At 45.3% G+C, this 25591-nt stretch overlaps 1 long non-coding RNA gene across 4 annotated transcripts in view; it reads right to left on the reverse strand.

Annotated features, from left to right (window-relative positions):
- Positions 1–1405: 1405 nt before the first annotated feature.
- The window catches only part of LOC106509046 (uncharacterized), a 46348-nt gene continuing 22162 nt past the window's right edge, over positions 1406–25591 (reverse strand). For 2 of the 4 annotated variants that reach the window (XR_001306261.3, XR_014840846.1), the window contains exon 4: positions 17681–21560. This is a non-coding gene — a long non-coding RNA (uncharacterized LOC106509046). Of the gene's footprint in view, positions 6113–17680; positions 21561–25591 lie in introns of those variants that run through there. The other 2 variants (XR_014840842.1, XR_014840844.1) reach the window with 2 other exon arrangements.

Genomic DNA, 25591 nt, shown 5'->3' on the forward strand with positions numbered 1-25591 from the left:
CCCAGCATCCCCCCACCCCCTCTCTCTCCTTTGGAAACTGTAAGTTTTTCAAAGTCTGTGAGTCAGTATCTGTTCTGCAAAAAAGTTCATTATGTCCTTTTTTCAGATTCCACATGTCAGTGACAGCATTTGATGCTGGTGTCTCATTGTCTGACGGACTTCACTTAGCATAATAATTTCTAGGTCCATCCATTTTGCTAAAAATGCTGGTATTTTGTTCCTTTTAATGGCTGAGTAATATTCCATTGTGTATATGTACCCCATCTTGTTGATCCACTCCTCTGTCGATGGACATTTAGGTTGTTTCCATGTCTTGGCTATTGCAAATAGTGCTGCAATAAACATTGGAGTACATGTGTCTTTTCGAGTCATGGTTTCCTCTGGATAGATACCCAGGAGTGGGATTGCTGGATCAAATGGGAGTTCTATTTTTAGTTTTCTGAGGAATCTCCATACTGTTTTCCACAGTGGAAATGCACCAATTTACATTCCCACCAACAGTGTAATAGGGTTCCTTTTTCTCCACACCCTCTCCAGCACTTAATTGTTTGCAGACTTTTCGATGATGGCCATTCTGACTGGTGTAAGTTGTTACCTCATAGTGGTTTTGATGTATACACTCTATTCTGTTAAGGGAACCCTAGAAACTTCAAATGACACTAATGAAAGTAAAATGCTAATCAGTATATTTACCCTTCTCCTAATTTATATGCTATTGTTGGTCTGTGTTTTAATTCTACATGTAAGCTTCAGAAGATATTATTACATTATCTCACTTAGTCTAATTTGTCTAGATATACCTAGATATGTTCCCATTTTTTTGATCTCGTGTTCCTTCTTATATCTCTGACCTTCATCTGCTATCTCTTTCTCTGTGTCATACACACACTTTACAATTTCACTCAGTAAGCATGACTAGTGCCAAATACTCTCATTTTTTTGTTCACCTGAAAATGTCTTTATTTTTCCCTCATTCTTGCAAGATACTTTTTCTGGTTAAATAACTCTATACTGACAATCATTTTTCTTCAATCCATTGAAAATGTTCTCTTTCTAGCTTGGTTTCTGTTGTGGGTAATGAAGAGTCAGTTATCCATCTTTTTTCTTGTGGAGGTTATCATCTAAAGTTTGTAAGACCTCTCTCAGCCATTAGTGTCTTGCAGATTCCTCATGCTGTGCTCAAGTCTGGATCCTCATCATGCATACTTTCAAGAGTTCATTAGGAATCCTAAGAATACTGGCATTTTCTCACATCCACAATACCATGGTTATACCTATGAAAACTACCAATAATCTAATATAGTTAATACCTAATCCATATTCAAACACTCTCAATTGTCCCTGAAATTTGTTTTCCCAATCAGGATCCAAAAAGGATTCATGTCTTAAGATTTATCATGCCTCATTTTATCTTTAACAGCTTTATTTAGACATAATTGACATAGAATAAACAGCACATACTGAAGAGTGAAGTTTAATGATGTATAACATGTATACAGATGTGAAACCATCAGTACAGTCAAGGTGTGAACATATGCTATCACTCCCCAAACTTCCTATTTTCCCCTTGGTATTCCCCCCCCCCCCCACTTCTTGCTCATTTCCCTGGCAACCACTGATCTTCTTTCTGTCACTATAGATTAAGTACATTTTCTAAAGTTTTATATAAATGGAATTCATAACTCATGTATTCTTTTTGTCTATAACTTCTTTCACTCAGAATAATCGTTTTGAAATTTATCCATGTTACTGCATGAATCAATAATTTGTCTCTTTTCATTGCTGAATAGAATTTGTCTTTTTGTATTGATATGACCACCCTATAACATTACATTAGTTTCAGTTTGTACAGCTTAATGATTTGATAATTGTAAATACTGTGAAATGATCACAGTAAATCTAGTTAACATCCATCACCCCACACATTTACAACTTTTTTCCTTTTGCTGAGAACTTTTAAGATCTATTCTCTTAGCAACTTTCAAATATACATATAATATTATTAACCATATTACTATGCTGTATATTACATTTTTAGGACTTATGTCTTAAAAAATATGAAGCGCTTCAGAAATTTGCATGTCATCCTTATGCAGGAATCTGTTTTTATGCTGTTGAAGCAAACACAGCATCATGCTTCATGGTATGGATGTAGCAGATTCTCTAACCGCCCATCTGTAGATGGATGTTTAGATTGTTTTCAAGTGTTGACTATCATAAACAGAATCCAGACGAGGGCAAGAGAAAGGCACCTTGTGCATGAAACTTAAGAAGGAGCTCACTATCAGGTTTGTACAAATACCCCACTTGCTTTGCCCCCATACCAGTCCTGATGGCAAATTAAACTGCCATGAACATTTGTGTCTTGGCATAGACATATACTTTCATTTCTCATGGGTAAATACCTAGGAGTGGCATTGCAGGGTCATGTGGTAGTCACATCCTAATTTCTTTAGAAGCTGTTTTCCAAAGTGTGCCATCTTACATTTCTGCACCCAATGCATGACATTCCAGCTGATCTACTTTCTCTCCAACACTTGGTTTTGTCAGCCTTTTGAATTTTAGTAGTTCTAATGGGTGTGTACTGGTATCTCATTGTGGTTTTAATTTGCCTTTCTTTAATAATTAATGAGGTTGAGCATCTTTTCATTTGCTTATTTGCTATCCATGTATTATTGTCCCTGATGTATTATTGGTTGAAATCTTTTTCCCATTTTCAATTGAATTGTTTGTCATCTTGTTATTAAGTTGTAGTTATTTATATATTCCAAGTACAATTTCTTTGTCAGATATATATTTTGTTTCATTTTTTTCTTTTTAGGGCCACAATGATGGCATATGGAAGTTCCCAGTCTAGGGCTCAAATCAGAGCTGTAGTCCCAGCCACAGCCACAGCCACAGCAACACAGGACCCAAGCCACATCTGTAACCTACACTGCAGCTCATGGCAAAGTCAGATCCCTGACCCACTGAGCAAGGCCAGGGATTGAACCCACATCCTCATGGATACTGGCGGGATTCGTTTCTGCTGTGCCACAATGGGAACTCCTCTGTTAGATCTATTTTGCAATATTTTCTCCTGGTATGTGCCTCGCCTTTTATTTTCATAACAGCATTTTTTTTGAACAGTAGAAGTTTTTATTTTTTGAAGTCCAAACTGTCAGTTGTTCCATGCCTTTTGTTTTATTTTTAAGAAACTTTGCCAAATATAAAGTCACTAAGCTTTTCTAGATCTTATTCTGGAAGTTTTAGGTCTTATTTTTAGGTTTTTCTCCATCTTGGGTTAATTTTCGTATATATTATGAGGTAGGGGTTGAGTTTCATTTTTTTCAATATGTTATGCAGTTGTTTCAGCACTATTTAGTTAAATCATTAGCATTTCTCAATTGAACTACCTCACCAACATTGTTTAAAATAATTGATTATATATATATATCAGTCTATTTTGAACTCCATTCTCTGCTGTTACATTACTCCATTTGCTTATCTTTTTTCCAATGCTACACTGTCTTTAAGTCTGTAGCTTTATTTATTTATTTATTTATTTATTGCCACACCCACAGCACATGGAAGTTCCCAGGTCAGGGACTGAATCCGAGCCATAGCTGCAGCCTAAACCAGAGCTGCAGCAGTGCCTCTGGATCCTTAACCCATGGCACCAGAGCAGGAGCTCCCATATTCTAACTTTATAAGTCTTGAAACCAAGTAGTATTAAGTTCTCTAAATTTGTTCTTTTTCAAAGTTGTTTTGTCTATTCTAGGTCATTTTGACATTTCCTGAATTTTAAAGTCAGCTTGTCAATTTCTAAAAAAAAAAAAAAAAAAAAAAAAGCCAGCTGAGATTTTGAATAGAATTACATTAATTCATAGATTAATTTGGGGGTAAGTTCACACTTTCACAATATGAAGTTATCCAATCTATGATCACAGTATCTCTCTTCATTTGTTCAAGTCTCCCTTAATTTCTCTCAGCTACATTTTGTAGTGTTCAGTGATCAAGTCTTGCCCATCTTTAGTCAAATATATCCCTCCCAAGTATTTCATGTTTTTGATGTTTTGTTAAATATATAGTTTATCTAGCTTCCACTTGATTTTTCAGTGATTTTTTCAGTATTGGCTCTTTATCCTGAAACTTTGTTATGCTTATTCATAAATCATAGTAGCTTTCCCTGTAGATTCCAAAAGATTTTTTAAAATAAATGATTATGATTTCTATAAAGTATTTTATTTATTTTCCAATATTGAGTCTTTTATTTCTTTTTCTTGCTTTAATGCACTGGATAGTACCTCTAATAATAGTTCTAGTACTAATGGATAGACAGGGAAACAGAAAATATCTTTGATATTAGCGAGAAAGAATTCAGTCTATTACCATTAATTATGATATTAGCTATAGGGTTTTAATACTTGAGGGCATTCTCTTCTCTCCCTAGACTGTGTGAGTTTGCTGTCAATAAGAAGACAAGACACCAAAAGAAAAAGCAGTTGTGAGTGGTGACAAGATATGGTGAGTGATCATACAAGGGACTGCTTGTTTTATATATGTATTATGTATATATGTGTGTATGTATATATTATGTGTGTATTTGTGTATCTATTATGTATTATGTATATATGTAATTATCTAACTCCTATCTATCAGTTTATTATCTATCAACTATCTATTGTTCAATAATCATCTATCTATTATCTATCAATAGATTTCCCTGTGGCTCAGCAGGTTAAGGATACGGCATTGTCACTGCTGCGGCAGGGATTTGATGCCTGGCCTAGGAATTTCCACATGCCACAGGTGTGGTCAAAAAAATTATCTAATTATATCATCTATTGTTTATCAATTGTCTATCTATATCTATCTTTTATATCTCTCCATCATTGATCTATTATCAATCTATCATCTATCTATCTACCTATCTTTTAATTCATTGAATGCTCACTATGCACCAGGCACCAGGTCACCCTCTTTAACAACAGTATAGCTTTCACTCCTGTACTATTAAAGTGAGTGGAGAAACTGAGGACCATGAAGATTATAGCTACTAGGAAGTTAAAATGGTGCAAGAAGGAAATGCAGATTTCAGGGTTTTTTATGCCTAACACTACTTATTACTTTACAGAAATATAGTGTTCACTCTCTTAAAACTATATAAAATAACAGATTCAGCCCTAAAAAATGCTAAAAAGGGAACAGTCAAAACTCTGAATAAAAGTTTCACATTATCCTAATAATAGGGACAAAGAGGCATTTAAATTCATTTTGGAGGCATTCTGAAGTTCTGATTCACAGTTCCTATTGTGACTCAGCAGGTTAAGAAACGGAGATAGTGTCTGTGGGGATGCGAGTTTGATCCCTGGCCTTGCTCAGTGGGTTAATGATCAGACATTGCCACAAGCTATGGTGTAGGTCACAGATGCGTCTTGGATCTGGTATTGTTGTGGCTGTGGCATAGACTCCAGCTGCAGCTACAATTCCATCCCTGACCCTGGAACTTCCATACACCACAGGTGCAGCTGTAAAAAGAAAAAAAAGTGAAGTTTTGATCCTTCATAATAATATCAATTTATCCCTCTGGAGTAAAATGCTTCATCTGTGTTATCCCTGATCCTAGCATTTGAGTAGAGGGGGGTTGTTAGCCCACTTCTACACATGAGGACAGAGGCCCAAAGGAGTAAAGTAACTTTCTTACTCAAAATTCCTGAGAAACAAGTAGCAGAGCTGTCCTCAAGAGACCTTCGGTTCTGCACCCTAGAACATTTTCTGCGTGACTTTTATCCTCACCAGCTCCATCTCTGTCGTCCAGGTTTATGCCTGGATCCCTCTCCAGCACCTCCCAGCTTTCTGGTGTCTTTATTTCTTTCTTTATTCACTTGCACCAAAGGTTGAAGCAGAAGCACCTGCCTATGTCACCAAGGCTCCTTCTCCTCCTCCAGATGCAGTAGAAGATTCAGCACGCTCACTCCTCACCTAAGGCACATCCGTCAAGAACCAGCGATTCACACTGTTCTTTCTTCCTTGTACTGCTTAGGGCTTCAGGCCAGTGGAAGCTGTTGGGTCATGAAAGGACTGCCCAGCACATGCATCCTGTGGCTACAGACTCACCAACAGCCGGTTCCTGGGAAAAGACAATAAACCATCTTGGCAACACAACTAAATACATACCCCTGACTCAGCTACATAGACTCCCAAACTCTGCAGCCATTCTCCCCACTCTGTGAAATAACACATAGATTTATCTTGTTTAATTGCACTCAATGAATCTTTTGAATTTCCATTTAGAGAAAATGTCCCAGGCAATGTTCAGTATGAACTTAAGTGACATAAACTACCATTCCCAAAGTATAATCTGCATGTGTGGAGTTCCCGTCGTGGCTCAGTGGTTCAGGAATCTGACTAGGAACCATGAGGTTGCAGGTTCGATCCCTGGCCTTGCTCAGTGGGTTAAGGATCTGGCGTTGCTGTGAGCTGTGGTGTAGGTCGCAGACGCAGCTCAGATCCTGCGTTGCTGTGGCTCTGGTGTAGGCTGGTAGCTACAGCTCCTATTCAACCCCTAGCCTGGGAACCTCCATATGCCGCGGCAGCGGCCCAAGAAAATGGCAAAGTATAATCTGCATGTGAACTTCCACTTAAAGCAACAAAAACACACCATGTGCTCTGGGATTCCACTGGAACGTTACCTCCTAGCAATTTTCCAGGCTCACTAGCCTTCAGCCTTGGTTAATAGCTTCAGTTCACTCTTCCAGAAAATGAGAGAAGCTGTTTTCCTTTCGTGGTGGGGAGAAAAGTCTAATCATTTTTTTCCTGAGTAGATAAAACACAGAAATGTTCTTAGTTATGGCTATTTGCAGGCAGAAAACCCTCATCTGTTCAATTTCCCCCCCTAACAAAGAAGAGGTTTTATCTCAACTGAGTCTTACCTGCCTAGGTATGTAAAATGGGAAAGCAGAACTAGGTCTCTCCAAGGCCTGGGCAGTTTCAATGATCTCACTGCTCCGTGCCTCAACCATAAAAGCTCAAACACTTTTTTTTGGGGGGGGGAGGGGGGGAGTCTGTCGGATAAGAGTTAAGAGTCGATGGCCCAGAAACAGAACACTTCTAGGGTTCAGGGTGTCCTGCTTGCCTACCAATCACAGGTTTGACGCTTACTCTTGGCCATAAGGAAAAAGAAAATGTACTAAAGACTCACAAGCAAACTCAGACCCCAGGTTCATTGCCCAGTGATACCTGCTGCTCCTGTCTAGGGAGGTGGGGCCTGAAGAGCCAGCCACGTTTAAAGGGAGGGCAGTATCACCCCCCACCCATTGGTCTGAACTCAGCCAGCCCCAGTGTCTGCAAATGGGCAAATGGGCCCCTAGGGCCAAGTGACAGAGAAGATTAAAGGGAGGGCAGTGTCATCCCCCGCCCATCGGTCTGAACTCAGCCAGCCCCAGTGTCTGCAACTGGGCCCCTAGGGCCAAGTGACAGAGAAGAGAGGGACCAGTCCATCCGTCCCCACCCCACTGGCCTGCTCCAGCAACTTCTCCCTCCATCTAAGACCAACAAGGCCTGTCTGCATCCACATCACCTTTATCTTCATCTGCTGGCCTTGCCGAGGAGGGACGTGTGGCCTTGTCCACACAGACATTGTCCATGCGTGGTTGTCATACCCTCAGCTCACCCCTGGCTGGCCCAGGTCCTGAGACTGCTCAAACCAGCCCAGGGCTTGGCCATCAGCCTCTGCACCCCACACTCTGCACCATCCTTCCTCTCGAGCAGCTCGGCCATGCCCCCTGCCCCTGCCCTGTAAGCAGAGCCCCTCTCAAAGCTTCTGTGTCCCCATCTCCACTCCCTCCCGCAGGAGGCTCACATTCCCCACGTCTTCAGGGAGCATGTGCCTGACTCTCCCGGTGTGTCCCACTCCTGAGCTCTGGGGCTTTGGACCCACACCACCAAACACTGCATCCTGGCATCAGGCCAAAGCCCTCTTAGTCAAGACTGAACCCACCCTCCTCCCCTCCAAACTCTCCTCTCCCCTCCCAACGATCCTGTTCCTAAGACATCCTTTCTTCCCGGCCTGCAGTTGTCTGCGCCCTCTCTGACAATGACCTCGCTAGCAGCCCCTGCAACCTGTCTCCAGATTCAGCTAATTTCAATTCCATGGCTTCCTTTCTCATTCTGCTGCCAGAGCCTAACCTCAACCTGAATCCTCTTAGTTACCCTCCCCGTTTCCACACACTTCCCCCTCCCTGTCTCCTCTTCAGTCTTGTCATCAGAGTTACCTTTCTAAACTGTAAGCCTGGGCATTCCTGTCGTGGCTCCGTGGTTAATGAACCCGACTAGTATCCATGAGGATGTAGGTTCAATCCCTGACCTCGCTCAGCTGGTTAAGGATCTGGCATTGCCGTGAGCTGTGGTGTAGGTCACAGATGCAGCTTGGATCCTGTGTTTCTATGGTTCTGGTATAGGCCAGTGGCTATAGCTCCAATTGGACCCCTAGCCTGGTAACCTCCATATGCCACGAGTGTGGCTCTAAAAAGACAGAAGATAATAAAATGAAATAAAATAAAATAAAGTAAAATAAATAAAATGTAAGCCTGACCCTTCACTCCTAAGCGAAAACACTTGGATAGCCTGTCAGTTCCTGCGCTATGGGTGGCAAAACACATTCTGTGAGCTACACTGTACAGAGGGATGTAGTATTGCTCCAGGCACAGCCTACTGCACTTGGAGACCTGTGTCCCTACAGTCTCTATTCTGTACAACTTCAGGGGGGCCTGCCCAGGACTGTGTCCAGCACCCTCACAGCTGCAAAAGCAGACCTGCCTGTGCCATTCCTGCCACTCCCTCAACCCCAAGCTCGCCCTCCAAGAAGCAGCCCACAGAGGCAGAGCTCAGGCTATGTCACTGTTAGCGTGATGATCTCCATGTGGTCACCGCCTCTGTCTCCAAGCTGCAGGCAGTATTGTTTGCCTACTTTATATAAGTGCAGCCTGATGTATATATTTTGGTGCATTTGTTTTCTTTTTCTATATTGGGATAGATACCTTGCTCATTGTCACTGCTGTAAACAGTTCTGCTTCATGACTATATTGCAATTTTCTTCTCTCTTCTCCTGTTGGTGATATTTAGGTTATTTCTAATTCTCTCTCTCTCTCTTTTTTTTCTGCTATCACAAATCATATGGCTCTAAACATTCTTATACATGTGGAAAGAGATGTGCTTGGCTGAAGGAGTGGAGTTACAAAGATTTAAGACAGTTTTCCAATGTGATTGCAATACTTCACATTCTTACCAGCAGTGTCCAAAGACTCCTGGTGCTCTATACCCCCATCACCTTCTGGTCAGCACCACCTTAGTTTTTGTCAGCCTGTGCGGTCTTAAGGAGTTGTCCTAATTTCTAGTGAGGTTGAATTCTTCTTCATTTATTTTTCCTCTTCACTGATTTGCCTCTTCTGATTTTTGCCTGTTTTAAACATTAGGCTTATTTTTTAACTGATCTACAGCAATTTTTTTTTTTTTTTTTTTTTTGGCTGTGCCCACAGCACACAGCATGAGGAAGTTCCCCGGCCAGGGATGGAACCCAAGCCACGGCAGAGACAATTCAGGATCCTTAACCTGCTGCACTACCAGGGAACTCCACGATTTATGGTAATTCTTTATATATTCTTATTACTAATGTTTTATCAGATAAATGTGTTCCAAATGTCTTCTCCATTCTGTGGCCTATTATTTTGGTTTGTCACTTGAGAAATTCATGTTTTAATTTTAATGCAATTTTGTGGATCGGCTTTTTCCTCCTCCCAAGGAGAATACAAGTTGTTTATCATGATCCTTTTCATTGCCCTGGAGATCCCTCCGCAGCCTCCTGACTCTGTGTCCCCGGAATGGTGGTGACATGGATGGCTCTCTGGGCCTGCTGATCCCCCTCCCTCTGTTGGGTCCAGCTTGGCCTTCAGACCCAACCTGCATGAGGCGTCTCCTGTCTGTAGCCAAATCGCTCACACATTTTCATGTCGTCTGTTAGCTCAGTGTCTGTTTTCCCTACTAGACTGTATTTTTTTTTTTTTTTTTTTTTGTCTTTTTGCCATTTCTTGGGCTGCTCCCGCGGCATATGGAGGTTCCCAGGCTAGGGGTCAAATTGGAGCTGTAGCTGCTGGCCTACACCAGAGCCACAGCAACGGGGGATCTGAGCCGCGTCAGCGACCTACACCACAGCTCAGGGCAACGCCGGATCGTTAACCCACTGAGCAAGTGCAGGGACCGAACCCACTGAGCAAGTGCAGGGACCGAACCCGCAACCTCATGGTTCCTAGTTGGAATCATTAACCACTGCGCTACGACGGGAACTCCTAGACTGTATTTTTTAATCCTGCCCCCAGGTGGGGAGACTTGCAGGCAGCAAGGCCGGTGGGACTGAGGGTGGTCTGGGGGTGCCTGCTCCCGCCAGGGCGGGGGTGAGGGGCCACAAGCAAGATCCCGTCTCAGTGAGGTCGGTTTTCTGATGATTCATCACATGGCGGGGGGGGGGAGGGGGGGTGCCAGGCCCAACTGCAGGGAGCAACGGGGCAAGGAACCGGGCGAGAAAGATGCGAGTGGGAGCCCCAGGACAGCAGCCTCCTTCCAGAGCAGCCTCACCGCTCACCCAGCGCTCTGGCCGGTCAGCATGACTTTTCCGCGGAGCCACGACTGCAAAGGCTACCACGTGTGGCCCTGGGTGCTCACTAGTCAACACGCCTGGGCCCTCCCCACCCCTGGCCAAGGTGGAACCCCACTCAAGGAGAGAGCAGGGCTGAGTTCTATCTCCTGTGATGGATCCAGGGGAGACAGTGAACACACAGAAAAGGGAGAAGGAAAAGACAGGAACAGAATGGAGGAAATGAAGAAAAAATGAAAGACAAAAACAGACACTTAGAGTCGGGGTGGGGGGAGCGCCACCTGGTGGCAGATCTCTCCATACACACTTTCTCAGGAGCAGCGCCAGACCCTGGCCGTTTCTGATACAGGCCTGACCCCCAGTGCTCAGGCGGTGACTGGCACGTACTGGCCGCTCATAATAAAAACAGGTGACATTTATTTATTGAGCGACAACTCTGAGGTTTTCTTTCTTTTTCTTTTTCTTTTTTTTTTGTCTTTCTGCCTTTTCTAGGGCCTTTTCCCCAGCATATGGAGGTTCTCAGGGTAGGGGTCTAATCTGAGCTGTAGCCACCAGCCTACACCACAGCCACAGCAACACCAGAGCCAAGCTGCATCTGCGACCTACATACACCACAGCTCATGGCAACGCCGGATCCTTAACCCACTGAGCAAGGCCAGGAATGGAACCCGCAACCTCACAGTTCCTAGTATTCGTTAGCCACTGCGCCACGACAGGAACTCCAAAGGGTTTTTTAATTAATAGAGGTTTTTCCCCTACAGTTTTACATTTTCAGAAGAATTGAGCAGCTGGTACAGGGACTTCCAGGTCGCCTTTCCCCACAATGTACAGTTTCTCCTACTAATTACACCTTCCCTTGGCAGGTTACATTTGTTACAATTAAGGAACCAACATTAATACATTAGTATTAATTAAATTTCATACTTTACATCAAGGTTAATTTTTGTACAGTTCTATGAATTTTGACAAATGCCTGTCATGTATCCGCCATTATAGCATCATAGAGAACAGTTTCACTGCCCCGAAAATTTCTGTGTCCTACCTATTTGCCCCTTTCCCTGCTCCCCCTCCCGCAAATCTTGAACCCCTGCCATCCACTTTTTACTGTCTCTATATTGCCTTTCCCAGAATGTCATGGTCAGAATCATACAGTATGCATCCTTTTCAGACTGGATTCTTTCAGTGAGCAATGTGCATTTAAGATTTCTCCATGTCTTTTTTTGCAGCTTGCTAACTCATTTCTGTCCTCTTTTTTTTTTCCTGGCTGCACCCACAGCATATGGAAGTTCCCAAGCTGCAGCTGCCACTTAAGCCAGACCAGATACCTTAACCCACTGTGCTGGGCTGGGGATCGAACCTGTGCCTCCACAGTGACCCAAGCCACTGCAATTGGATTCTTAACCCACTGTGCCACAGCAGGAACTCTGCTAATTCATTTCTTTTTATTGTTGAATAATATTCCATTATCTGGATGGGCCATAGTTTATCCATGCACCTACTGAAGGACATCTTGCTTGTTTCCAAGTTTTGGCAATTATGAATAAAGCTGCTATAAACATCAATGCAGATTCTTGTGTGGACCTCAGTTTTCAACTCCTTTGGGTAAATACCAAGGAGTGTGCTTGCTGGATCACATGATAAGACTGTGGTTAGTTTTATAAGAAGCAGCCAAGCTGTTTCCCAAGTGGCTGCACCATTTTGCATCCCTACCCAGCAATAAATGTGCATTCCTGTTGTTCCACATCCTCATCAGCATTTGGCGTTGTCAGTGTTCAGGATTCTGGCCATTCTAATGTGTAGTGCTGTCTCATTGCTGTTCTGATTGGCAATTCTCTAGTGACATACTATTTAGAGCATCTTTTCATATGCTTACTTTCTATCTGCATATCTTCTTTGGTGAGGTAGCTATTCAGATCTTTGCTTATTTTAAAAATGGTATGGTTTTCTTGTTGAGTTTTAACTCTGAGTATGTCAGGTACCAGTTGTTGGTTTTTTTTTTTTTTAATCAATATGCGTTTTGCAGTACATTTTAATACATATGAAATAGAGATTTAAAAATTTTTTTTATTTTTATTTTTTTTTGCTACACCATGCAGATGCTTGATGTAGGATCTCAGTTCCCAGACCGGGGATTGAAGCTGGGCCGCAACAGTAAAAGTTCCAAGTCCTAAACACTAGACTACCAGGGAACTCTCTAAAGATATTTAAATAAAATGTATTTGTTGGGGTGTCTCCTAAAATAATTTCCTATACCATCTGTTGTATGCATACAACATTTAGGGTATATTACTTAAATCTCCCAATTAAAATGAAATAAGAGCAATTATAGAATCATTCCTGTGGACATGTGATTAAAGCTAAGCAACCTTAATAGCATCCACAGAAGCTCACTTTTCCTAGGCTGCAGCTTCAATTAGATGTGTCTCCTTTCAAATAGGTGGACTATCATGACCCACGTTGCAAGAGGCTTAATGTACACCAACATTCATTCAGCACCGTTTGCCTGGGAACTCACCTGCGTGCAAATTTAAATGTATTTCCTAGTTTTTTTTTTTTTTTTTGTCTTTTTTTGTTGTTGTTGTTGTTGTTGTTGTTGTTGCTATTTCTTGGGCCGCTCCCGCGGCATATGGAGGTTCCCAGGCTAGGGGTCGAATCGGAGCTGTAGCCACCGGCCTACGCCAGAGCCACAGCAACACGGGATCCGAGCCGCGTCTGCAACCTACACCAGAGCTCACGGCAACGCCGGATCGTTAACCCACTGAGCAAGGGCAGGGACCGAACCCACAACTTCACGGTTCCTAGTTGGATTCGTTAACCACTGCGCCACGACGGGAACTCCCCTAGTTTTTTTTTTTAATACCTTAGTCCATTCAGGCTGATGTAACAAAGTGCCAGAGGCTGCATGTCTCATAAACAAAGGAAATGAATTTCTCACAGCTCTGGAGGCTGGGAGTCTAAGGTCAGGTGCCAGCAAGGCTGGGGTCCGGTGAAGTTCTCCTCTGAGCTGCAGATGGCCCCACATCTCGCTATGTCCGCACGTGGAAGAAGGGACAAGGGGCCCTCTGGGTCCTGTCTGCCAGGGCACTAATCCCGTCATGAGGGCCCCACTTTCCTGACCTCATCACCTCCAACAGGCCCCACCTCCTCACCCTATCCCACTGGGGCTTAGGTCCCAACACCAGAGTTTCAGAGGGACACACACATTCCTTCCATAGGATCTTAACCTGCATGACACACACAATGTCAGCAAAGAACAAAGAGCTCTGCGCATCACCAAGTTCTGTAAGGATTAACCCGCTACAGTCTCAGGCTGACAGTGTCCTGTGCTTCAGACAGAGGCATGAGGAAGGTATCAGGATGCCTGTGCTTTCGATGAGCAGACCCCTTAGGTAGGTAGCTGTGTATTTCGGGAAGAATTTTTTTCTTTTTTTTTTAGGGCCGCACCTGCAGCATATGGAAGTTCCCAGGCGAGGGGTCTCACCAGAGCTGTAGCTGAGACCTACACCACAGCCACAGCAATGAGGGATCTGAGCCACATCTGTGACCTATGCTTGTGACAACGCCGGACCCTTAGTCCAGTGAGTGAGGCCAGGGATCAAACCCACATCCACACCAACACTATGTCAAGTTCTTAACCCTGTGAACCACAATGGGGTATCCTTCAGGAAGAGTTTTGTTTTGTTTTTTGGGTTTCAGCGGGGTTTTTTTTGTCTTTTTTTGTCTTTCTAGGGCCGCACCCACAGCATATGGAGGTTCCCAGGCTAGGGGTCTAACCAGAGCTGTAGCCCCCGCCACAGCCATGCCATAGCCACAGCAACGCCGGATCCTTAACCCACTGAGTGAGGCCAGGGATTGAACCCGCAACCTCATGGTTCCTAGTCGGATTCATTAACCACTGAGCCACGACGGGAACTCCAGGAAGAGTTTTAATGAACCCAGATGCCTGCATCTTCCCATATAGAAAAAAGCACAAAAATCATTAACCTACGATGTCTCTCCCTTGTGACCAGCAGTAACCTCTTACCCAGGTATATAACTGATGGCACAGGTCCTCTCACCAAAAAGCACATGTAACCTGGCTTCTCCCCCAACTTCTGCTGAGCTGTTTCCCCAGAGCTCCTGAGAGGCTGTCTCCAGGCTACAGTCCTCAGAAAGACCCTGAATAAAACTTTACTCAAGCTCTTTAGGCTGTGCGTTTTTTCTTTCAGCTGACAATAACAATGCCTGTGGATCCCAGAGGAAGAGTTTGTTAATAACATAATTTTAGACACAGCCTGTACCAAAAGTGAATTTTAACTTTCAGGGATGTATATAGCAAAGACAATGTAACTTTCTATTGTACACCAGATCTTTCCATGAGATATTCTGTATGGTGAGACCACTGAATGGGAGACAGGAGGCCAGAGTTTTACAGTGATTTACAGTCACCTGCGGTGTAAGTCCTTTAACATCTCTGAGGCTCAGTTTGGTAACAAAAAGTACGTGATTGCTAACGTTTTCTCTAGTTCTAACACTTTCATGATTCAATGATTTCTGAAGCTTACCTTTAAGAGACAGGAAATTGCTACATTAAAAAGTCTGCAAAAGCCGAAGAAGATGGCTGACATTTCGTTACAAGAGGAAGGAAACTGAAGCTTTTGCATGACCCTCAGCTAAGATCTGAAATAAACCACAGAGTTGTAGGTAAACATCACAAGCCCATCAGGGTGATGGTGACAAGCGAGTGAGGGGCATGTGGGGTGTTAGTGTCAGGCTAAACACATTTAGCATCAGAAGTGAATAAGAATAAAACATGATGGACAGCTTTAGTCTAGAATGAGACAACAGCCATTACTTTAGACAAGTACCGTCACAGCCCATGGTTCATCAAAGCCCAGCCTCCAGAGTCAGACCCACCAGCACTGGGTGTTGGAAAAGCCAACGGGCTGAAGGATCACCCTTGGTTTGTTTCTCACCTGCCTCCCTCAGAGGTTGTGAATTTTAATAGTGTGTGAGATGTCCCCCAAAGCCTCGAGCACACAGACAGCTACAGTAAAGTTCGGCCCTTGTTACGCCTAACAGGCCGCTTCCTAAGCATCTGGGTTCGGTGGTGCCATATTGGTTTCCATGCAGAATGTCTACCTGGCCCCTGCTCACCCCTCCCCACTTTCTGGAGGCCTCTCACCTGCCTTTAAGTCTTCCTTCCTTCTCATTCCCATCCCTCCATCAGAAGTTTATGCTATGAACTCATCTCTCCTAAGGACCTCATCCTTTCAGAGACTGACGATTTCTTTGGAAGTAAAAGGAGAAGGTTAAAAAATTAGGTGAGGGGAGTTCCCGTCGTGGCGCAGTGGTTAACGAGTCTGACTAGGAACCATGAGGTTTCGGGTTCGGTGCCTGCCCTTGCTCAGTGGGTTAACGATCCGGCGTTGCCGTGAGCTGTGGTGTAGGTTGCAGACGCGGCTCGGATCCCGCGTTGCTGTGGCTCTGGCATAGGCTGGTGGCTCCAGCTCTGATTCGACCCCTAGCCTGGGAACCTCCATATGCCGCAGGAGCGGACCAAGAAATGGCAAAAAGACAAAAAAAAAAAAAAAAAAAAAAAATTAGGTGAGGGACATAACCTTTTAAAGCCTTGAAATTCCAAATGAGACCTTGGAAGGCTAATGAGAGAATGGGTTTTCCTTGATCAATGATACACAAGAGGAGCCCTATCGGGACTTTGTTTCCTATATTACGAGCATTTGGGGAGTAGAGGGGTCTATGCCTGGTTCAACCAAAAGGAGAGCCTGCAATGAAGTCTGCAGGAGGTATATTTGGGACTGTAACCCCAGCGAGCAGAAACAGGGTAACGAGGCCAACACGAGGACATTTCTCCAGTTGTGGCTACATGGACACTCCTGGAGGCCTTTTGAGGAGCCTCATGAAACACTTCTCAGAACCACCTGCCTGGACAAGCGGCACTGGCTGCAGAAAGGCTGAGACGGGGAGAAAAGAGGTGGCTGCAGGAGCGGAGATTCAGGGTCAGTGGGGGCATCAACTTGGCTTGGGCGTTGCCAAGGGCCACTCAGCCTTCAGGAAACATCCCAGAACATGTCACTCACCATCACTCACCGTCTGCGTGGGGCTCAGCACTTACTAGCTCTGCGGGATGTGAGAGGGTTGGAGAGCCACTTGGGCTCCACTGTGCACACAGTTCACACTCGCGCAGGTAAGACAACTAAGGTGACAATCTGCAGAAAATGCTCCCTCGAGGTAAGCTCTCCTTCTCAGTCTGACTGAGCCTTGTCCTGGGCCTGAGCTGCCTGGGCCAGCATCAGGCCAGACTGTGGAACCCATCCTCCACCCCTCAAGGCCTCCTCACCTGGACCATCTCCCACCTTGGGCTCAGGACTTTCACAGCCCGTCAGGCTCTGCTCTGCGCACACTGAGAAGGCCTGCATGTTTCTGCACTGCATCATGCAAACACGACATTTAGGACGCAGTTGGGCAGGCCGAGCACCCCAGAGACTTCAGACCTGAACAACCAGAACCAGCACAGGCCTTGCACAGGCTCCTTCTGGCCTCAGATCAGGCTGGTGTAACATGTGCAAAGCAAAGAGGAAAGAATGAAGTCACAGTGGCTTATGAGCACCAAAAGGAAATCTTCTTGTCCACGTAACGAAGTTTACATCCATTTAGGACTGCTGAAAACATCAGCTTGTCCCCAGAATTGGTGGGTACAATGGCACCTACTTGAAATTGAGGGGTGCTGAGGAGGCCTCATTCAAGGGAGTGGCTGTCCCTGAGGGACAGTGCTAGGCATGCCACTGCTACTGGAAAGAGAAACACTGCACAGACCAAGATGGTGCAGGCAGAGGAACACAGGCAGTGCTTTTGAGTATGAGTCTCTAATTAAAAGTCACGGCAGGCACTCCACACGCCAAGCACCGATTTCTGTTCCAGATGCTGTTTAACGAGCAAGTCTGTGCAGAGGCCCCAGGTGGGAGGGGTGGCAGATTTACTTATATATTTCTTTGCTTACTTATTTAGTATTAATGGTGAACAGTTCTTCCGAAAAGAAAAACACACACGGGGGAAATAAATTCACTTTTTAATCCTGAATGCTAACATTTTGCCCAAGGATGGCACAACAGTCACAAGGAGGATATGCAATGCAGCAATGACTCCGACTCCCCCATCTTCCTAACACTGGTTTGTGTGTGTGCTGAGTTCCAGCTGATTTCATCCCTTTTAGAGCTCACGTGTTCACCACGGCCAGTCTAGATGATGTGGACACCACAAGTGTCCCTTTTGCAGCCCACCTGCCTTCCCCATCCTCGTCTCTAATCCCTGAAAGCCACGTCTAAAATGTTGTCATCTAGAAAATGTTCTTTATGTACATGGAATCCCAGATCATGGGGATCTACAGAAGCTGTGAGAGACACAGAAGGCTCCTTCCCGCAGAACACAGCCCTGCCCACCAACACCTGGATTCCAACCTCCCACCTCCGACTGGGAGGGATTGACCGGCTGGTGTTCTGTACTGTCCAGTTTGTTTTGATCACAAACAAAGTCCCAGGAAACAAATGCCATAGAGAGAAACTGCAAGTACATCAGCAGATGTAGATAGGATTGTTGTGTTTGCTCTCAGGAGCAAAAACTTGGGAACATTTCACATTCTCATTCATAGGAATGTGGATTAATAAATCATGATATAATAAAATAGAGGATTTCCTGCTATGGAGCAGTGGGTTAAGAATCCAACTGAAGCGGCTTGGGTTCCCGCAGAGGTGCAGGTTTGATCCCCATTCTTGCACAGTAGGTTAAAGGATCTGATGTGCCACAGCCATGGCAAAGTTCTTGGCAGCTGCAGCTCAGATTCAGTTCCTGGCCTGGGAACTTCCATATGCCATGGATGCAGCCATAAAAAAAAAAAAAAAAAAAAAAAACAGAAATAAAATTTCAAAAAAGAAAATAGAAGCAGTGAAGACGAAGACATTATAGCCACATACAAGAATACAGATGGGTTCCCATGGCAAATATTCAGGGAGTAAAACAAGCGTCAAAGATGTCATGAGCACGATGCTCTTTTCGCCAAGTTAGAGATCTTCCTGGAACACATATTTGTACATATATAGGATAATGTGATGTGATGTGATGTAAAGAGGAGCACAGGAAGAAGAAACAGGTCAGGCCAGCCAGGAGGCGGCAGGACCTTGGTCGGCAGGGAGGGACTCACACAGATACAGTCACTGCCAAGTTCAAGCATTCATTCATGTTCAGTGGTCGGCTTATAAGTGCTCACGATATTTTTACAAAGGCACAAGCTTATAAAAGCACCACACATGAATCCAGGATAATGATTCATTCAGTTTGGTGCACACAAATCCAGTAAGGAAAAAAATAACTATAAACACAACTGAGTCTCACTCCTGTGGGCAGAAGCGGGGAGAGACTAAGGTGCCTGCAACCTTTGGGAGTCCTGGCCTGGCCTCTGGGTTATTTCTCAGCTTTCACCTCCTGGAAAGCACAGTGATAGGTAAATGTGCTTCTCACCCTTGCTCATGTGTCGGCCAAGGGTGAGAGTGAGGTGGATGAGACTACGCGGAGCCAGGCTCTGCACAGATGAGTGTGAATCTCTCAGCAGAAAGCACAGCCCACATAATGTGCCCAGCAGTAGCACAGCCCTGTGCTGCCTCCAACATCTTCAGAAACGCAAAGCATGACCATTTAGGGGAGAAAAATTCTTGCCATCTTGCACAGCCCGCAAAGGTGAGCATTGCCATGTTTTTGTTTCACGTTTCTTTAGCAACCTGTGGGGCTGGGCTTTTTCCATTTGTTCACTGTCCTTTTCCATTTTTCTCCTGTGAATACTTGCTGAGATCTCTGTGCATTCTTCTGTTGGAGTAGACTCAGTGGGCTGCCTTCTTATTGATCTGGATGAGTATTTTAAATATTAATCAAGAGGACATCACTATAGTGATTCATCAGTAACTCGTTCAAAGCACTTCACCGTCTCTGATTGTGAACTTGGTGGAGCATCTCTCACTGCTGGAGGATGCTGGGCGGGGGCGTCCGTGCCCGGCAGGCTCTGGGTGCTGTGGGGCAAATGTGGGGGGAGGTCTTGACAAATGTCCCTTCTCACTGTCACTCTGCTCCAATCGCAACTTCTTCAGCACACAAAGAGCAATAAGACGTTGGCAGGGATTAACAAGCCACACATTATGCTTCAAGAATTATTTGACATTTCGACTGCCCTGCAGAGTGAAAGGCTCCCATTGTGTCCAGATCCACGTGCAGCACGAGCTCTCATGATGTTCTGGTTAGAAGCCCATTTCTCATTTCCATCTTTATATCAGAAGCATTTTCCTCTTGGAGTTTGAGGACAATGTTCCAGTTATACATCCAGAAAAGAACAATTTGTGCACTGGGTTCAAGTCAATGAATCATGAATCCTCCCAAGTCATAGTTAGTGCCTATAGAAAGATCCTGCAAAGGCGTCTTTGCCCACATGATGTTTAACTGGAGTCTCCACTTGTTAACAATCAAAGGAGGCCCAAGGTCAACAGGACAGGTGGGTCGACGGAGCACAGAGAAGAACAGGAGAGAAAGGCAAGGGCAGATGCTCGGGGTAGATGCTCGGCCTCCCTGGGGGTCAACACATGACCCCCTTTAAAGAGAAAGCCATGCATTTTCATTTCTACCCAAATCAGTCTATAACATCTTATTAAAGAGATATTTGGTTAAACCAAATAAAGAGATATTTGTTATTTTTCAAATAAACCCAAGGCGTGTTTATAGACAGGGAAGATATTGCACACTGTTGCTGCCATGGAGACAGGACCACATTTTTAAAAGGGGCACCCATTGGCTGCCAGGGACACCTGTTGGCTGCCAGGAATGGAATTAGTCACTATGGGCAGTTCCTTTTCCCCTCGGGTCAAAATAGCCTCTCCATCTCATGTCTCCTTCTTATATTGACTGTGTAATGGAACAAGACAGTAAAGAAAATGGTTTTCTCTGATTATTTGAATCCAGTCCCAAGAGACATGATCTCTCTGGAGAAGACCCCCAAGGGGTGGGTAGGGCTGAGGATGCCATGGAAGCAGGCAGTGGGGAGCCATTCTGCCAGTGCCGGGGTGCCAGCAGCGCAGAGGCACAGTAATCAGTATGCTGGGGGCGGACCTGGGAACGCAGCCGAACACGAACCTGAGAGTCTAAACAGCACCCAACCTGCCCTCAACAGGTCTATTGCTGCTGTTCAGACCCTCCAACTCCAGGAACGCCCAGCTCTCTGTGGCCACCACAAAATTGGGTTCCGCAGGTACCCATGTGTTCCAGCACCTTTCTGACTCTGGACCTATTTGTATACTTGTACATTTTATCTTATCTTCCAAGCAAGAGTAAACAAGAGCAGAGAGGATCTGAAACTGCCATCCACCCGAATCACTCTCGGGGGTTTGCAGGGCTCCCAAAGGGGTCTGGGGCACGTGCCTGTTTCTTCCTTCTTGTAAGACTCCTGCACTTTGGAGGCGGCTTCTGTTCTGGAGCTCAAAACAGGCACCTCACCTGCTCCTCTGCCTTTTGTGCCTCTGCTTTGTGCTCACACGTGAGCAGCTGAGATCCTCTGCTCTGTGTGGGAAGATCTGGTCCAGGTTCAAAGACCCCTGAAACATTGGTCTCAGTTGCACTCTGGCTCCATCACCAGGCCTTCTGTGGCCTGTGCTGTTGTTGCCCACGTCCTGTGTGACACAACACCTACCTGACTAGGGGGCGGTCTGGGATGCTCTGTCCCTGCCCCATGAGGCATCAGTGAGAGGAGGAACAGCATGGAGACAGGCATTTGGTACCAATGCCAATGGGTGGAAGACCAGGTGGACTCTGTGCAGGCAGCCGGGTGAGGCCATGCTGGAGGGCAAGGAGCTCTGGTTACAACCTCTTGATTCAAGCAGCTCATCTTCCCACAGGGACTCTAGAGTAAGGAAGAAACAGACCTTTCGCTTCATTCGGCTTTTAGTAGCATCAACAGATTGATGGCTAAAACACAATTTAGAACAAAATGGAAGGAAATGTAAATGCAAGAACGATCAGGTGCCTTTCAGGAATTCTTAACAACCACAGATCTCAGTTCTGCCTGCTTTCTTACAGCTAATGCTTGAAGGTGAACCCATTCAGCAAGCTCAGGGCTGTAGGAGAGAAAGTTTGTCTGCAGAGCATTTGCATGTCAGGAGCTCAAGGCCCCACTGCTGTCACTTCCACAGGAGAGAGTAACACTCCAGCTTCACTCCCTGGCAAACCTGCTCTGTTTGCCCAGCCAGTTTTCATTTGTTCACTCATTCATTCATCATTATGAATATTTCTTCCAGACCTTCCAGGTGCTGGCATGATTCCAGATGCCAAGATGAAGCAGCGAGCAAACAGGCACAGCCCAGCTATCAGGGAGCTTTCATTCTAATGGACAAGGACAGGGCAGAAGCAGCTGGAAATGCAAGTAAGGAAGGGAAGTACTGCATGGCAGTGAGGACTATGCAAAGAGTTAAAACAGAAGACAGGCAAGCACTGAAATCTGAGTAAAAAGGATTTACCAGTGTTGCAAAAAGCAGGGGGACTGAAAGCCTTACAACTGTCAAGATATGTTCTGATGTCAACACCACTAGAGTGACGGGATATTCAATGCGGTCCCTGTCAGAATCCCAACAGATTCTTAGCTATGAAACCAAAAGCATCAGCAACAAAAGAAAACAACATATAAACTGGACCCAGCCAAAATTAAAACATTTGTGCATCAAAGGACAATACCAAGGAAATGAGAAACCAACCTAGAGAATGGGAGAAGTATGTGCAAGTCACATATCTGATAAGGATCTAATATTTGACTATTTGGTATATTAACGAAGCCCAGGTAGAAAACTTTCTGTAACTTCTATAACCTGAGATCTGACTGCATTTTCTCTCTTTAAAAAAGCCTGTGTTCTTTTCTTTTTTTTTTTTTTTTCTTCTTTTTTTTTCTTTTTTAGGGCTGTGCCTGTGGCATATGGAAGTTCTCAGGCTAGGGACTGAATTGGAGCTATAGCTGCCAGCCTACACCAAAGCTACAGCAACGCAGGATCTGAGCTGTGTCTGTGATCTACACCACAGCTCATGGCAACACCAGATCCTTAACCCACTGAGAGAGGCCAGGGATCAAACCCACAATCCCCGTGGAAACTAGTTGGGTTCCTTACTGCTGAGCCATGACAGGAACTCCCCAAAGTCTGTATCGTTTTTCATAGAAAATAATTTAAAAGAGCAATAGATCACAACAAAGTCCAAAGATGATAAGCATGTGAGTTACAGAAGCTTAAGCCAACAGGGATCTCAGAGGTGATCCAGCCCAGCCTCCCACCGTGCAGGTGGGGCCACAGATCCGCAATGTGTGTGTCAACAAAGATGCCGCTGCTTAGCTGCACAGACGGAGGGCCTGTGAGCAGGCTGCGTCCCTGGGGGCCTCCACGTTGCGGGGCCATCAGGTGCCCCACTTGGGATCCTCTGCAGTCCTGCATCCTCCTTCGTCTGCCCTAGAGGAAGTCAAGCATGGTGGTCCCCTGCCTTTCCGCCTGGGGCTGTCACTAGGGTCCTCTGGGGGCCAAAAGCCACCCTGCTGGGCTTGGGGCCTTGCTCCACTGCTTTCTAGGGTGACCTCAAGCAAGCTGCGGAGCTCGTTTTCAGTGATCACATCTGATAACAAGCGGGTGGGTTTGGGCTTGAAGCCTGAATGAGCTTGTCCCTGCCTTCACCCTCCCCCATCTCCCGCCCCGAAAACAGCCTGCTGACACCCCTGACAATGAGGGACCCTGATCAGGCATGGCACCAGGAGCCAGGAGGACACAGCAGGCAGCTCCCACCGGGCTGCCCACCTCCTCCACCCTCATCACCTCACCTCAGGAAGTTGGGTTTCCAGCTCCCGGCTGCAGTTTTCCTCCACAGCCAGTTTCAGACACACTGACACCTTAAGTTTGTTTGCCGACACGTCAGGTAGCAGAACTTTGTACAAGCCTGCGTGTGTGTATGTGTGTGTATGCACATGTGTGACGGGTGAAAGGAAGACGTGGGGGGTGATGTGATGCTGCGCTTTGGTTTCTAGAACGTGAGTATTTTTTCTTCTTTCTCTAAAGAGCAGAACTTTGAAACTCAATTATTGAACTCTGAAAGAGCCCCCATGGCATTTTAACTGTATAAAATTAGTCATCATGACATTAAATCCTGATTTGGGAACCTTTCAGAGGAAACCACTGTGTTCCCTCGGAACAGCCGGAATAATAAGGCCACCTTGCAGATGATTGCAGTGACCCACGCTTATGTCATTCGCAAGCCAGGCTTACTTTGCATCCCATCTCAGCGCGATTCCTGCTGGAGCATTTCACGGGGAAGAAGGGGAAAAAAAAAAAAAGGAGACTGCGATATTGTCAGAAACAGAACTACTGTCAGAAGCAATGGTCTCCGCAGGTCACATGTTGCGTGTGGTTCAAGTTTTTTGGCTTTCTCTGAGCGCAAACATGGAGAGAGTGAGTTAGAGAAACCTCTCTGTATATGTCAGCCCCCATCTGTAATGCAAAATATATTTCTCAATGCTGTTTATTATCTTATTTCTTACTTTTTTCAAAAAATGGAAGGAGAATGAAGGTTAACTTAAGAGAGGCTTCAATGTTTCATTTCTCTGTTTAGGGGGGGAAAACCAAAAGCAAATGTTTTCCTTCCTGGCCTCTGCCCTCTTTTCTTTCCCATTTTGTTTTCTTTTCTTTTGAAATGTCTCCTCCCCCAACCCCATTCTCCCCAGGGCCTCTGTCAACATGCAAAACACATGATGCTTTGGCAGCCTCCTCCTCAAGTCCTACCAAAATGACCATAAAGGGGAAAAAGTTATAAACTCATGAGAACAAAGCAAACAGAAACAATAAAGTGATGATACAGCTGGGAGATGGAAAGTAAGTGAATGAAGGTCCTTGTCTTGATAAGTGGAAAAAATTTCAACATCGGCTGCTGAATGGGAAGCTGACAGGAAGCCCTTGGCGTGTGAAATCCTTAGTGTCTACCTCGGCAAGGATGTCAAAGGCTAACCCTGAAAACAGGCTGGTTCACAGGAACCCCCAGTCCTGCTCGTTCAACTTGTGGACCAACAACTCCTCACCCAATTCTTCCCCATCCCACCCCTCACGGAAGACCTGTGGGCTCTTCTCTGCAGAACCCAACTCCGAGCTCAGTCTCTGGCACCACCAAGGGCACGGACAAGGCCCTCTGCCAGGAGCTGGCCTGCTGCCCGCTCTTGTGAATAAAGTTTTACTGGAACACAGCCACACTCTTTTATGTTCATGTCCGCTATGGAGGGGACAAGGCACTGTAGCGGTGTAATGGGGGTGCAGTAGTTGCAGCACAGACTCACAGGGCTTAACATACATGTTACCCCAGCCTTCAAAGGACATGTTGCCCGCTCCTGCCCTAGAGGGGGCACCACACGTCAGCCACAGAACTTCCACCAGCTTTAACTCTCCCTCTTCTTCTTTTTCTTCCTTTCTTTCTTTTCTTTCTTTCTTTTCTTTCCCTTTCTTTCTTTCTTTCTTTCTTTCTTTCTTTCTTTCTTTCTTTCTTTCTTTCTTTCTTTCTTTTTCTTTCTTTCTTTCCTTCTTTCCTTCTTCCTTCCTTCCTTCCTTTCTTTCTTCCTTTCTTTTTCTTTTTGTCTCTTGTCTTTTTTTTTTTGCTATTTCTTTGGGCCGCTCCCGCGGCATATGGAGGTTCCCAGGCTAGGGGTCCATTCGGAGCTGTAGCCACTGGCCTACACCAGAGCCACAGCAAAGCGGGATCCGAGCCTCGTCTGCAACCTGCATCACAGCTCATGGCAGCGCTGGATCGTTAACCCACTGAGCCAGGGCAGGGACCGAACCCGCAACCTCATGGTTCCTAGTCGGATTCGTTAACCACTGCGCCACGACGGGAATTCCTCTCTTGTCTTTTTAAGGTAGCACCTGT

This window comes from Sus scrofa, chromosome 1 (genome assembly GCF_054392235.1).
Source record: "Sus scrofa isolate SSC_HxYL_T2T_F1_AM1 chromosome 1, Sscrofa_HxYL_maternal_Yorkshire_Landrace_v2.0, whole genome shotgun sequence".
In the NCBI taxonomy this organism is placed as follows: Eukaryota; Metazoa; Chordata; class Mammalia; order Artiodactyla; family Suidae; genus Sus; species Sus scrofa.